The 14,015-nt window shown below is 56.1% G+C and overlaps 1 pseudogene; it reads left to right on the forward strand.

The window, feature by feature from the left end:
* The first annotated feature begins 12,986 nt into the window (after nt 1–12,986).
* On the forward strand, nt 12,987–13,105 carry LOC120600517 (uncharacterized; annotated as a pseudogene).
* Nucleotides 13,106–14,015: the final 910 nt, after the last annotated feature.

A 14,015-nucleotide genomic window follows, 5' to 3' on the forward strand; every position in this document is an offset into this window, starting at 1 on the left:
GGGCAGCGGCCAGGTCACCTGATCACTCCGTCTTGGGGTGTGGGGGTGGGGAACTTGGGGGGGAGGCTCCCACAGGTGTTCATTAACACTTGCTGCCTGGCTCAGCCTTAAGGGGCTGCTTCGGGTTGGGGCTCCGAACTGCGGGGGCCTGCCCCAGGGGAGGGGCATAGAGCAGGCTCCTCCCACTCATGGGAACAGACAGCCAGGGGGACCTCAGAGGGAAGCACACCCCACTCTGCCCCAAAGCAAAATGGATCTCGGGACAAAGCACCCTGGGAGCTTCCCTCAGGGGGCTCCCGGCCCCCAGCATCTCGGTCCCAGGGCTGGGCCCCGCCTTGCGCGTGTCTCGGGCAGCCCCAATCCAAGCTAAATTCGTCACGTCCTCTGCGGCATTTCATAGCGTGGTTGCACCCACTGCTCGCCTGTGCCTCGTCCACAGGACTGGCGGCTGCTGGCATCGCCCGGCTCAGCGGGGAGCTTCAGGGCCGTGCCGAGTGACAGAGGGCTGGTCCGCCTCCCCCGCCCCCCACAGCTGTCCCTGCATTCCTGGGGCTGCCCCTCCCTCTCCTCCCATCACGGTCACCGGTGGCCTGCACGGCCGTGAGAAGTGTCTGATGTGCAGGGCCCCGTTCCTCAGTGGCACACGGGCCGGCTGCGGGAGAGCGAGGTCGTCACACGCGCTGCCGGGCTGCAGGCTGAGAGTCCACGGGACCGGGAGGGGTCCTTCTGCGAGCCGCAGGCTGCCGAGGGCTAGAACGCTCTCGCAGCGGATGAGTCTCTTAGGGAAGAAAAGGCAGCGGGGTTAAAATCATCGTCTTTAATCGGAGTCAGAGCCAAGGCCAGGCCCCTGAGGGAGCTGCCCGGGACGCGGCCGCTCCGATGGCACAGAGAGCTGGACACAGTGGGCCCGGCCTTTCACTTTGGGAAAACTGGGACACCCCAGACCGCAGACAGTGTGTGTTAGCGCCAGCCCCTCCCCGACCAGGGGCCTGGCGAACAGAGGAATGGTGAGGGGCTCGTCCCAAAGCAACTGGGGTGGCCTCTTTGCTGGTTCCCTTCTAGGCCCGGGCTGTGCCGGGTGCACTTTGGCCTGAAATGGAAGAACCGGTTCTCTGTACTGGAGCACGGAGGCCAGGGACGCACAAACCTTTCCTCTCGAGCCGCTCAAAGTGCCGACTCTGGGCGCCTTCATCAGCGACGGTCCTGCCTCCTTAGCTCCCGCCCTGCCTCCCTCCCCCATGCGCAGGCCTGTGCGGTGCTGGCGTGAGCAGGTTTAGGCTCAGAATCCTTCTCAGCTCAGCGCTCTGAACGGCCATCATCAGCGACAGGCAGGCAGGCGAAACCGACCAGCCACCTCGGCATGAGACCTCTCAGCAGCAAGTCTAACAGTCAAGGTCAAGAGGAAAAAGGAAGCTGACCGCAAGCCCAGTGGCCCAAATCGAAGGTCAGGTGAAGGTGAGTGCAGGGTTGTGGTCCTTCAAAAGGAGGTTTGCCCCAGATCTTCAGTCACCACGTGGTCAATTGTCACTGTGCTATGTCAAGGCGCTGCCGAGGGTCTCTCGCTGGCCAGTGTCCCACCTCCCGAGGAGGAGGCTGAGGAGAGTGATCGGCCCGCTCCCTCCCCGGGAGTGGGGTGGGGAAGATAGGTGCTCTCAGGACCAGGAGATTAGGAGTTCAAGCCACGGGGAATTTAGGGGCCGCTCAGGGGCAGGCAGAAGTCATCCTGCTGCCTAGAGACACCTGGGCCCATCGCCTGCACTGAGACGGAGGAGTGACTTCTCCCAGTGGGTGTCCCTTCCCCCAACAGACACTCCACCACCGTTGTGAGATTGTTTGGCTCCAAGGACTGAATCTTCTAGATTACTCCTTTATTAACCCCAGGTTGGAAGGGAGAGACGGGCGGAGACGAGAGAGCCTTCTGCCATCTTCATTTCCTCTCTACCCAATAAACCCGATGACATTTGCAGAGTGTATTTTTGCCAGCCCCCGTAATCCCTTCAGAATATTAAGGCTGCATTACTTTATCTCTGGTTACATTAACTTCAATTTTCCTTATGAGTTCGTATTTGGCTAAAAATTAATATAGCGAAGTTGAAAAGAATCTTACGATAGGAAAAAGACTAATTTCATCTCCGGGTGCTCAGATCCCCGAGTACACCGGGGTTAATGTAATTAACCGCCGATCTGAGCCCGGGCTGTGTACATACACTGAATCTCCCCGCTGGAAACGAGATTAGATTTTATTACTCTATATATCCTGGTTATCTCTGCCGAGCCGGCTCGGTGCTGCCGTGAAAACGCAGAACCATCTGGTACTGAGCCCGTGCAGTTTATTTAAGGATTTAATTAAATGCTCTAAATGGAGAGGTTCTCCGAATTAACATTTTAAATGTGACTTATTGCAGGTTTAATACTGTCGTAGTGCCAGCCTGGGAAACTCCATCCCAGAGTTGTTGACGTTCAAATTGAATTCATTTGGGTGGCTCCGGGGGGACCCATTAATTAATCTAAACAACTAATGCGGGTCGGTTCTGACTTCTGATGAAGATTATTTACTGAGACAATTTGCAATGAATAAAGAGTCACAGTAGGCAAATGCTTAATTGAATTCAAAAAAAGTCTCATTGTGTTTAATATCGAGGATGCGTCGTGTGAATAAGCTTTGAAATGCCATGAAAGGGGCCATCGCTTCAATCTTCTTAGCTCTGCGCTAATAACAAAGCAAATGGGTAATTACATTTTCCTGGGTAATTTGCTGCTCGCAAAAGGACAACAGGTCTGGCTGGCTAATCGCTTCCTCCGAGAGAAATTTCTAAAGGCGCGAACTTTGCCCTTGGAGGGCGGTGGCCTCACTGGTTGCCCAAAGGCAAACGTGTCCACCAGGAGGGGCCTGGGCTGCCCACGGCTGGACCCTTGCCCTCCAGCTGCCAGGGACTCGCCTGGCTGAAAAGGCCCTCCCCCGCCCCCCAGCCCCGAAGTCCCGAAGGAGCCACCGCCTTCCTGCCAGACTTACAGGTGTGTCTTATGAATCTGGCTGAATTAAGCGCGGATGAGCCCGTCCTCCCTTTCGTTTGCAGCTTCCAGATCGACGCGAGTCAGACCTTTGCTTGGAGGAGAATGAAAGGTCTCGAAATGAAGACCCCTTCTCTGTAGAGCCCAGAGCAGCCTCGGGCCCCACCTCCACCTCTCCAGCCCCAGCCCGGGCTTCTCACATCCTTGTCCCAGCGACCAGCGACCCGTGACCTCCGACCTGTCCACGCTTCAGGGCCCAGAGCGGCATCTCAAAGGCACTCGCTGTGTCCTCTCCCCACACTGGTCGCTGGCTTTCCCCGGCTTCTCAAACCATGGCCCAGGATCCGCCTTCAATGAGACCCCCAGGGGACCGTGTGCACGTGTGGGTTGAGGCCACCAACCCAGGGCACTTCTTCCGTGGGGTGATTATGCTGCCTCGTCGAATGAACGAGCTTCTCTTCGCCCTGGTCCACCTGGGGTCAGCACCGTGGGAGCAGGGCTCAGGGCTGGGGAAAGCCAGTGACAAGGACGACAATGGCTGGTAGGTTCTCCCCGACCCTCTCTCTCTTCCCCTTGGGCCGGTGGGGAACTCCAGACGCTGACTCTATGGCCCTGGGTACTACAGAGGCCCAACCCTGGCACGGTCATGGAGCGACTGCCCCCACTGTGACCCCCTCAGAGCCCGGGGCCTGGGGATGCTCAGTAAATATCTGTCGGATTGAAGGAGCAGTCGTCAGTGTGGGGTGGTCCTTCGCGTCGCATCGTGATGGACGCCAGTGACTCCCGTGGGTGCCAGTTCCAGGTGACAGCCTGTCCTCAAGAGAGGGGACTGGGCTCCTGCCTGAGGGTCACTTATAAACAGGAGCTCTGTACTATCTCTGCACCATGTTATAAATCTAAAATGATTTCAAAATCAAAAGTAAGCGTAACACCAAAGGCATGATCCATGAAAGAAATCATTGATAAGCCGGACTTCATTAAAATTAAAGACTTCTGCTCCACGAAAGGCAATGTCGACAAGCCACAGACTGTCTTTTTGCAAAAGACACACCTGATGAAGGACTGTTAGACAAAATATACAAAGAACTTCCGACGCTCAACAATAAGAAAACAATCAACATAATTAAAGAATGGGCCAAGGACCTTGACAGACACCCTATCAAAGAAGACACACAGATGGCCATAAACACGTGCACAGGGTCCAAGGTCATATGTCATCAGGGATACGACAATTATTAAAACACCGGTATCCCACAACGTGCCTATGAGAATGGCCAAAATCCAAAACACCGCCACCACCAAACGCTGGCGAGGACGTGGAGCAGCGGGAGCGAGGGCACGGACTGCCGTGGCCCCCTCGGAAGACAGCGCGGCGGCTCCGCACGAAGCCAAACGTGCTCCGACCGTGGGATCCAGCAGTTACGCGCCTCCGCATTCTCCCAGAGGAGGTGGAAACGCACGTCCACGCGAAAACCTGCACACAGATGTTTACGGCACTTCTGTTCGTAATGGCCCAAGCCAAGCTGTCCCTTGGTCGGTGATGGAGAAACAAACTATGGGACGTTCGGGCAACAGAATCTTATTCAGCACTAAAAAGAAACCCGCTCTCCGGCGTGGAAAGACGCAGAGGAAACTCGAATGCGCATTAGCTGGTGGGAGAGGCCCACCCGGGCAGGGCCCGTGCCGTGCGTGCGGCTCAGCTCTCTGACATTCTGAGAAAGGCAGAAGTGCAGCCACAGTGACAAGGGCCGGTGGTGGCGGAAAGTGGCGGGCGGGGGAGCCCTTCTAGATGGGTATTCCTCAGCCAGGGGTGATTTTGTCCCCCGGGAGAGGAAGACAGTTTTGGTCGTCATGTCTGACGGGGGTGCTGCTGGCACACGTGGGTGGGGACCAGGGAGGCTGCTGTCACCCTATGATGTACAGGGCAGTCAGTCCCCACAACACGGACCTATCCGGCCCCAAGTGTCGACAAGGTCACAGCGGAGAACTCCTGCCCTCGAGGGTCGCAAGGGCGTCTGCGCTAATGCTACCATCGATTCTTGGTCCCCAGGGTTCGAGTGTGTCCCCCGACCCGTGGTCTTTGGGGAACGCCCTCTCGGTGGTGGTGGCTGGGATGGGGACAGGGTAAGAAAGCCCTGGCAGGGCTCTGGGAATCAGTGACAAGTCCAAACAAAGGCTTGTCGAAGAAGAGCCGTAAGGGACAGGAAAGCTGAGGTGAGGTGTACCCAGAGAGCAGAGGGAGCCTCGCAGGCCGGCACCCACTGTTCTGTCTCTGGCTCAGAATCCACATCATCGTCCACTTCCGTGCACAGGCGTGTGGACCCAAAATGTAATCACAGAGAGAAATGGAGCAGAGATATCGTCACAAGAGACTGATCTGACCTCCGCCACGGGGGTCCTGCTGGCAGGCCCACGAGAGCGCTGTCCACCCCTGTAGGGCAAGAGCCCGGCTCCTGCCCCAGTCCCCGAGGGGCCAGCAGGCCACCTGCCCGGCTGGCGGGAGGGGGAACGGCCCACAGGACCAGTTTCTCCTGCGACAGCCCCGTTCTAGCGCGTTAAAAGGAAGCGTTGCATGAACTTCTGTTTCATGACATTTATCTCTCTGCCAACCTTCAAAATGCCAAGCGCTGTCACCTGCCCCCAGGGGAAGCCGTTCGCCTCTTACCCGAAGGTCACAGAGAACCTCCCTGCGAACCCCACTGACACATTGGCTTCTCCCCCGGAGCAGCGACTCGAATGCCGGGCGGGCGTCAGAGACACAGGGACTCGCCTCTGCCTCTCTCCATGCCCCCCACTTCCTTTGGTGTTAAAATCACAAGCTGCCACTTCCGTATCCTGAAAAGAGACATAGAAGATCATTTATTCGCAGATAAAGCTTAACTAGGATACATTCACATTATAGAATTGCACGCACCCACTAAAAGAAGAAAAACACATGTATTGAAGACTATTTTTTTAAATGGAGAAAATGCTCGCATTATGACGTTAGCTGAGAAAAGCGGGCTACGGTGTGATCTCAAGTTTGTAAAAATAAAATAGAAATGGAACAAACCAAAAAAAAAGGCAGAAAAATATTCTTTTATCTCCTGGCAGAAAAAGTACAGGTCATTTGTTTACTTCTTTGTACTGTTCTATAGTATCCGATTTTTCTTCACGAGTATGTATTACCTGGATACTATGTAATTAAAAGTTTGTTTTTAAAAGGAAGCTTAAATCCTCTCTCTTCGATCTCAGGGTGATGATGCTCCGATGCCACCATAAGAAGAAGCCACCTCAGAAGCCAACAGCACCTCTCCCCTAATATCACAAAGGACCTCCCGAAAATTAGCCCGCAGAGGACATCTGCAGGGGACTTCCTTTTGGTGCTGGGTGTGGGCGGAAGGGGACCACGCGAGAGAAACCAGCATAGCTCATTGTCACAAAGCAAGAGTCACAAAAGATGGACTTTCACGGCACAGACACGTCTGACCACAGAACGAGAGCCCCCGTCCCACCCATTTTCATGCCTATGGAAACTTCCAGAACTTAGCTGGCCCCGTAAGATGCTCCCCGGGCCCAGAGCGTGTCTCAAATCTGATACCAGAACTCGGCGAGCGGGGGAAACATGGCTGTGCAGGTTCTCGGGGTACCCCTAGGATATCAGCGCCCTTCCCCGCAGCAGAGTGGGGAGGGGTGCCCAGCCACTGGGAGCTGGCCAGGTGAGACCGTCCAGGTCAGGAAAAAAAGCAAGTCTGCCATGGGCCACCGATATCCATTCCCAGGCCCTGGCCTGTGGACACAGTGAGTCCACCTGCATTTTGTCCATCGCCCTTGTCACTTTGCACACCTCAGGGCTCTGGGGAGCGGGCAGGTGGGCGGATGACAGCCGAGGCGAGGCAGGAAGGCGGAAGGGTGAAATCCAAGACTCTTTGTCCATTCCACACCTGTGTACTGGGCACCCAAGCCTGTGACGGAGGACACGCCAGCTGCTGTGCAGGGGACAAGTGCCTGGCTTGTTGGCTTTCTTTAACTGGACCAGCCCCAGCATCCGTGGGGGAGCGGGGTGCTCCTTAAAACACAGGTGGCTGAGCCCGCCTCCAGTTTCCAATTCAGCAAGTCTGGAGTGGGGGGAGGCGTCCCCCAAAGTTGCATAGGTAGCAAGTCCCCAGGCTGCTCCTGCCATCGATCAGAAGACCCACTTGGAGAAGCACAGGAAAGGCAGCAAGGCTGAAACCCGTCAGCTCCTGGTCCCTAGGAAAATGGACATGGCACCCACACAGATCCGAGGGCACCGGCCTGGTGGCCCTCTGGGATACGGAGCTGGCACAGCACCCACAGGGGGCAGAGCCCTCATGCGGGGCATCTGTCTTGGATGAAGGGGCAGGGCCTTTGTGAGATGGACTCTGCTCACCCGCCACCTCCCTGGCAGCCAGGTTGCCTGACACTCATGGGAATTCACGCTGCCCGCGCACACCTGCAGGTTTTGAGAGTTTGCCGAGGTCCAGAGCTTGGGGACTTCGCTCGGGGAGTCGATCAGAGTTAAGCCCGTGTAGGTAGAAAGCGGCAGGGGAGGCGGCGGGAACCGTGAAGATTCGTGAATTATTCACACATCTCTCTCTCTCTACCAGAACAAAGCTCGCCTTCCACCCAGCAATGCTGAGCGACACCCTCAGATGTTTCGTCCATTTTTAAAGGAGGTAGAAGGTGAAACAGAATCCGTAATTAAGAAATTAAGCCTTCTCTTCCTAAATACTCAGTTCTGCATTTATCGCCACCGGAGTCGGGGCGGGGGGGAGGGCGAGTCCGACCATCGCAGGAGAATGATTTTCATCATCCACAAAATCCGATGCCCGAAATAGCCCCATCGTTGCCCTGGCAACTCGCGTTTGCTCCCCCTTCTCCTCCCTCCCCCAGCCTTTGCATATTGCTGCATATTTCTATCGTCTCTTTCCAGGCGCAGTTCATAAACAGGACGGCGTAATAAAGAACGTTATCGCCGATGACCGAGAGCCCAGCTGTGCCCAGCGAGATAGGCAGCGGCAAGCAAATACAATTTCATGCAGCGAGGGTGACAGATTGATCGGGTGCCCTTCAAACGTGTTGCCACTTCTTTAAGTCGGTCCAAATTCAGAACTAAAGTTGGTCTCGCCCTTTTCCTGGATGAGATAGACAATGGATGCAGTGGCAGGGCCCGGGGGTCTCATTAGGGCTGGAACAGTCCTGCCCCGAGCCGGGATTATTCCGCCAGCCAGCAGCCTCCTCAGCTCCTCGCCCCCCTCCCCGCCTCGCTCCCTCATCAAAGGGCCGGCGGGACCAGGGCCTTGTTGAATTAATTACCCTCTCCCGCTCGGATTACCGAGTCTCCAGGGCTGGGGAGCAGCCGGGGGTGGGCCAGGGCTGCGGCAGATAAAGATCAAGGAAGATTTTTCATATCCACGCCTACGGCCTCCAGTTTGGGGGTGGCCCATTTGGAGGTGTCGCTCTTCGTTGGTTAATGCAAGGAGAGAGGGTCCTTCGACCCTCGAGAGCCGCTTCCCTTCTGTCGGTTTTCTTTGAGGCCTGGGAGTTGGGGACCTGCCTCTCCGTGCCCGCCCCCCCAGGCAGGACTGTCGTGGAGGATGAATGGGGTCCCCAGAGCACCAGGAAACACTCGAGGAAACAGATGAGGACAGGCTGTCAAGACGGGGGTGACGGCAGGGGTGCGGGGAGAGGGACGGAGTGGATCAGGGCCTGCGGGTGCCAGGACTTTGGTCAACTGCCACCTCCTGGGCCCGCTCAGCGCCATGTGCAGAAGCTCCCCACCCAGCCCTGTGACCAGCAGAGGCCTGATGAGGACCTGACGTGGGCCGGCTTCGGGGGAGGGAGCCAGACAAAGCCCAGGCATAGGAGGAAGAGGCGGGACACAGCACTCCCAGGGGGCCGTGCGCAGGTCCCAGGGCCTTGGCTTCTTGGGGTCGTTCTCGCTGCTGGCTGCCAGCACCGTCGCCTGGGCTGGTTCTCGTGCTGGGTTGGCCCAGGCGGAGGGCCTGGTGGTTTGGGCAGGTGGTCATTGGTGCCTGACGGGGAAGCGGGGTGAATAAGGTTGGGGGCTTTGCCAGTTTGTGTCTCCCTGGGCTTTTGGCTCTGTCCAGGCTGGTCCCCAAGATTCTCCCAAGAGGGAGTTTATCTACCACCTGACAGCCTCCCCAAACCGTTCACTGCTGAGCTGCAGGAAGTGAGAAATTCCAGACGAAAACAATAGCCGCTCTCCACCCATTCAGAGCAGTACCCCTTGGGTGGGCCCGTCTCCCAGGGAGCCTGCTCCTCAAAGCCTTATTTGAAAAACTTTTAAATATACTTCAAGTGGAGAAGAAATGTACAGGCCACGCTAACCGTTTTAGAGTGAACAGACGATTCGGTGGCTTTTAGCACATTCACGGTGCTGTACAACGGCTGCCTCTGTCCCGTTCCAGAGCATTTTTGTACCCCCAGAAGGAATCCCCGTACCCGTTACTCCCCCATCCCCCTCCCTCAGCCACCGGAGACCACCAATCTGCTTTCTGCCTCCAGGGACCTCCCTGTTCCGGATCTCCCCCAAAAAAGGAATTACTCAACATGTGGCCGGTTCCTTTGACTGCGCACAATGTTTGTGAGCTTTTGCCGCGTTTTATCATGTAGCAGACCTTCGTTCCTTTTTCACGGCTGCATACTATTCCATCGTGTGGACGTAGCACCTTTCGTTCATCCGTTCGTCTGTCGACACACGTGTGGGTTGTTCTCACCTTCTGGCCACTGCAGTAGTGCTGCTGCGAACCCACTTGTACATGTGTTTGTTTGAATGCACATCGTTCATTCTTTGGGGCGTATTTCTAGGAGGGGAATTGCTGGGTCATGTGGTAATTGTCTGTTTGATGTTTGGAGAAACCACAAAACCGTTTCCCGAAGCGGCTACACCGTTTTACATTCCCGTCAGCCGTGAGCAAGGGTTCCAGGTCCTCCGCGTCCTGGTCGACACTTGTCATTACCTGTCTCGATTCGAGCCGTCCTGGTGGGTGTGAAGTGGCATCTCACTGTGGTTTTCACTTGCATTTCCCAATGACTAATGACGTGGAGCATCTTTTCATGTGCTCGTTGGCCCGGATGTAAATGTGACCTTGGCTTCTTTTCTATTCTTCTTCGCAAAGAAATGTGGTTTCTCAATAAGGATTTTCACTCACGAGAACTATAAACTGAGCCCTGGGACGCATGTGGTCTGGGACAGGGTCCCTTTGAGAGAGAGAGAGAACTTTCCACCTCTTTCCTCAGACCTTCCTGCTCACAGAGCCAAGGGAAAAGAACTGTAGCAGACGATCCAAAGGTTTTGAAAAATATTTAGCATCAGATTCTCTGCTGTTCCAGAATCCTCTTAAATCTCCCAAGGAGGGGAGCGAGAAGGCGCATCTGGGGTCTCCCACACCAAAAGGAGAGTTCGAGAGGGGAGGCTTCTTTTCTTTTTCTTTGCCTATGAAAGGAAGTTAGTGAATCCTATCTGCCTTTCTCACCCTGAACCACTTCCAAGAAAAGCAAAACGAAATCGACTTTGCATTCTACAGACGATGAGGGTTTTGTAGGACAGAAAGTTCACAATGAATTTTTCTCTCTCCTAAAACCTTGCACCCTGACGCCATAAAACATCACTACGGGCCATCAGATGATCTTGTCCATAACCTATGGGAACATTAAATGGAGGAAAATTGTGCTGAAAAATGAGGCTGTGTCTCTGCCCCTCTGCCCCTCCCAATGGGCCTTTGACACTGTGTTTTTGTCACCCTAGGTCAGACACCTGCTTCCTCTTCGTCATTCTCCAGCATGACAAATGCCTCTGCACACCGACTCCCAGTCAGTCTGCCAGCTGACACAGCCTTCGTCCTGGAGAAGAGCTCTGGTGGGGTCAGTCTGTCCCCAGTGTCCTGTCTGTCATGAAGACGCAATTTGACTCCGGCCCTGTGTCAGATGGAGGCGCCGGGGCCTGTGCCCTCTGAGAAGGCTGGGGCGTCGGACAGGGTGGACATGCCGTGAGTTGAGTGGGCGGGCCACCCAGCTGCCCCTGACCCCGAGCTGTCTGTTAAAACGAGGGGGCGACGCGGGGCACAGTCACCTCCTCACTCCTGCTGAAATCCAGCCCCTTCCCGCCACCCCCTCCTGAAAGCATGCTTCTCCTACTTCCTTGCCACGGGCCCCACCCACGTGACAGAGACCTTCCTCCCGAGCTCAATTGTGCTGCTGCCTCGATGCGGGCTGAGGACCGTGTACCGAGGAGGGGACACGAGCAAGAAGAGAGGGGGCCCCGTCTCACCCCTCGGCTCCATCTCGGAGGGCCTCCTGCCTGCCCAGCGCTGTGCCAGGTACGACAGGGATGCTGCGTGCCCAGGTGCTTGGAGGGCGACGGTGATTTGTAAGGTGCCTACGACGTGCTGGGCACCATGAGGCGCTTCCCCTGTGTGTTCTGATTAGAATTCAGCAAACGAGCACGAGACCAACACGCGAGAGAGCTTGGGACACGGGAGGTGGCACAGGGACACGACAGCGTGACTGCCATCGTGGAGGTGGGCGGCCTGAAAATAAGCGGCCTTAGGAGGACGGTCCTCGCAGGAAGGAGGCACCGCCACGTGCCATGTGCCAGGGACGGCTCCACGCACTTCGTCATCCCGTTTAAGGCCCACGGATACCGCCGTTCGGCTTGCTGTGTGGATGACGCCACCGGGCAGTTTCGATCATTTCCCCGACGTCGCAGAGATTGTGAGTCGTGGAGCTGAGGTGTGAATTCTGCGGCCTGACTTTTCAGCCATTAAATTATTCTTCCTACGGATGGAGTGAGATGAGGGTGTGGGGAGGAGAAGAAGGGAGGAGGCCGCGGCCCAAGGGCGCCCCGGCCGCCCCCCAGGGCTAGGGAGGCCTCGTGGGCCACGAGCCCTGCGTAATGCGCTTGGAAAGAACAAACAAGCTCCATACACACAGCAAAGGGAGAGGCCATTTTCATCAGCCGAGACACCATAAATCTTCATATATTTTATGAATCTCACATTTCTTGTCCGACTTGTGCATAAAACTTCTCCAGATTTATACAAGCCAACTACATAAGTCACCCCCTTCCCAAACGGGCTCTCTATCTTGATGACCTTTTAGAGACCAAGGACTGCTTTTCTGTTGTTATCCATAATTGGAAAAGCACTGGAGATAAGAAAATTTATGGCGATGAATAATCCACCTGAGCAAAGCCATAAAGAACACCGGATATCTAAAAGAGGGCCGGGGAGGGGAGAGGCGCTGGCTCCCCGCTGATCAAATGTCATCTCCGTCAGCCGGGGCCTCGGCACCCATGGCACCCACGGCACCCACGCACGCTCCCGAAACCCAAGGATGGGGCTCACGCAGGGCTGGTCCAGGCACTGACGCTTGAGCCGGTGGTCCAGGAGCAACCCCGCCTTCTGCGAATGGAGGTCTGGAGACACGATCCTCCCCACCCAAGTTCACTCTGGTTTCCAAGTTGATACAGACTGTTTTAGTGGAGTTGAGAGATGAGCAAGTACAGAATGGGTGGGGGAGGGGAGGGAGGGAGAGGGGGCGGGGGAGAGAGAGACAGAGAGAGACAGAGAGAGAGAGAGAGAGAGGAGAGAGAGGAGAGAGGACAGGGAGAGAGAGAGAGGAGAGAGGAGAGGGAGAGGGAGAGAGGGAGAAGATGTCTACTTGAACATTTTCTTGTCCCCGTCAGTGCCCTGTTGGTTTACTGAGGGCCTACTATGTGCCACGTGCTGTTCTATAGGCTGAAGGCACTCAGTGAACAAAATATACAAGAATCCAGCCTGCATGGTGTTTAGTGCCACTGGACCCGGGGTACAGCCTGATGGTTCCAGCCCCAGGGGAAGCAGAAAATGACCCCTCCACACCCGCTCCCTCTGCTGCTCACTGGCCTCCCGATCAATTATTCTACCTCCGACGCACCTTCCCCAGAGAGCTCTGTCTAAACGCACACACGAGTCTACGGCCACGCCACCCTGAACAAGCCCGATCCCGTCTGATCGCGGAAGCTAAGCAGGGTCGGGCCTGGTTAGTGCTTGGATGGGAGACCATCTAGGAAGACCAGGTGCTGTAGGCGTAAAAAAAATAAAATAAAATAAAATAAACACACACACGGCCGTGTCGCCGCCCGTGTTCATCCCAGCATTATTCACGATGCCACCCAAACGTCTATCCACGTACGAACGGATAAACACGCTGTGGTCCATCCAGAGGAGGGAATATCATTCGGCCTTGAAAAGGAGGGAATCTCGACCCCCAGCTATGACGTGGGTGGGCCCTGAGGACATCACGCTACGGGAAATCAGCCAGACGCAAAAGGACAAATATGAACCCACTGATACGAAGTCCCCAGGGGAGTCAAATTCATAGGAGCAGAGCGCAGGATGTGGCGCCAGGGGCTGGGGGAGGGGGAGGTTAGCCGGTGGTGGGGACGGTCGCAGGGCAATGGGAATGGGCTTCACGCCGTGGAGCCGCACGCCTAAAAATGGTGAAAACGGTGATTTTCAAGGCATGTGTATTTTACCACCAAAGAAATTAAGAAATGAAAACCCTACATCGCGTCGGCCCCCCCCACCCCACCCTGCCCCCACACTCTGGGAAGGAAACCTCGGGACCCACTGGCAGATGAGCCCCTGCAAGACCTGCCCCTCTGCCTGGCCCTCCTGCCCCACCTTTATCCTGCACCTAGGACCCCACTCTGTCCTCTGAACACACCCAGCTCGCCCCCACCTCCGGGGGCTTTGCGTACGCTGCTCTCTCTGCCTGAGAGTCCTTCGCCGCTGGCCCCTTCCTCCTCACATTTCGGTTTAAAGGTCACCTCCTCAGGCAGGCCCTCCTTGACCACCCTGCAGGAAGCAGGCCCTGCATGCCGGTTCCTAGCACGTCATCCGATTTGACCTCGGCACAGAGAGTGTCCCTCTGTCGCATGTCTTTGGGACTGTGTATTTCCTCTCTGTCTCCGCCAGCCGACACGGCCGTTCCACCGG

This window comes from Pteropus medius, unplaced genomic scaffold (genome assembly GCF_902729225.1).
Source record: "Pteropus medius unplaced genomic scaffold, Ma_sr-lr_union100, whole genome shotgun sequence".
Lineage (NCBI taxonomy): Eukaryota > Metazoa > Chordata > Mammalia > Chiroptera > Pteropodidae > Pteropus > Pteropus medius.